Here is a 1620-nt window from a genome sequence, read left to right on the forward strand (position 1 = left end):
CACAGGGTCAGCTGGAGTCAGACACGGCCAAAGTGGCCTGTCCCTCCTCCCTATCCTCCTCCCTGTCCCCCTCCCTGTCCCCCTCCCTGTCCCCCTCCCTGTCCCTGTCCCTGTCCCCCTCCCTGTCCCCTCCCTGTCCCCCTCTCTGTCCCCCTCTCTGTCCCTGTCCCCCTCTCTGTCCCCCTCTCTTTCTCCCTCTCTGTCCCCCTCTCTTTCTCCCTCTCTGTCCCCCTCCCTGTCCCCCTCTCTGTCCCCCTCTCTGTCCCTGTCCCCCTCTCTGTCCCCCTCCCTGTCCCCCTCTCTGTCCCTGTCCCCCTCTCTGTCCCCCTCCCTGTCCCCCTCTCTGTCCCCCTCTCTGTCCCCCTCTCTGTCCCCCTCCCTGTCCCCCTCTCTGTCCCTGTCCCCCTCTCTGTCCCCCTCCCTGTCCCCCTCTCTGTCCCCCTCTCTGTCCCCCTCCCTGTCCTCCTCTCTATCCTCTCTGCAGGAGCAGGATGAATCCCAGTGGGGTGATCAGCTCTCTAATGGTCATGTCAGCGCAGGGAGAGGGAGATTGACCCCTGACCTCTACCGGCGGGTAACCCCCTGAACACCCCTCTGGGATCAGAAGACACTTACTGGGCCTACAGTAAGCTATCTGCAGGTCCTGACGGCAGACTTCCATACTCCACCATTAGAAGTGGCACGGGGCAGAGTCGAGCAGCGGATATGGTGGGGGAGTAGCAGAGTGACACAGCCCCCTCACACATGCACACATGAACACATGCACACATGCACCTACACACACACACACACACACACAGTAGGTTCTGGAAGAGTGATTAAGAGACACCAGAGAACACTCTCCCTTGTCTTGTAGAGAGGCCATTTAAAACCTCACCAACTGGTTTACTGAACCCCGGCAAGCTGGGACACGACCTGGAGATCCTCTCAGCGGCACACACACTGCGTTGAGTGTGAGAGAGAGAGAGAGAGAGAGAGAGAGAGAGAGAGAGAGAGAGAGACAGAGAGAGAGAGAGAGAGAGAGAGAGACTATAAAACAAATCCCCTTCTTTACTGTGAAGCAACATGCATTATGTTTTATTAAGTCGTGTTTAAATGCCATTGCTGGCAGACCATAGCACCAAACTGAAAGAACAATTGCAATAAGCTTCCTCCAAAGTACCGCCATTACTTTTCATTAAAGACCGAATATGGATGGTGTGTCCGTGTTATCACTTAGTGCATTAGCATGTTCACAAAGCATGTATTTATAAAGCGTCTATGAGAGAGACATCTACGATGCTTTATCGGGGCAAATTGTCCACTCAGAGTATTAGCCATCCAAACCATATATGAAACAAACCCTCGAAATGTGCCGAGTCTTTTTACACGGCCAATTTAACGGCCGCGGAGTCCCACATTATTCACTGGCTGAGTCACTTAGCAGCCATTAACTCCTAATGATGTTTGTGTTTGTACAGCCCCGGCCGCAGCCGAAACAAAAACATACTTACTTGTTTAACCGCCTCCAATCTCATTAAGGCCATACGAAAGAATCCTTTCTAATTCACCAATTGCCGATTAGGGAGGGAGAGGAGAAGTTTGTCCAAACTATCCATCAGAAGTTTGTTCATGTGGGGT

General features: G+C 53.3%; 1 long non-coding RNA gene across 1 annotated transcript; it reads left to right on the top strand.

The window, feature by feature from the left end:
• Positions 1-432: 432 nt before the first annotated feature.
• Positions 433-1195, top strand: LOC146251593 (uncharacterized). Its single transcript, XR_014732124.1, has 2 exons — positions 433-708; positions 857-1195. It is a non-coding gene; the product is annotated as an uncharacterized LOC146251593 (long non-coding RNA).
• The last annotated feature ends 425 nt before the right edge of the window (positions 1196-1620 follow it).

Source organism: Hypomesus nipponensis, chromosome 18, assembly GCF_054491055.1.
Source record: "Hypomesus nipponensis isolate SF chromosome 18, ASM5449105v1, whole genome shotgun sequence".
In the NCBI taxonomy this organism is placed as follows: domain Eukaryota; kingdom Metazoa; phylum Chordata; class Actinopteri; order Osmeriformes; family Osmeridae; genus Hypomesus; species Hypomesus nipponensis.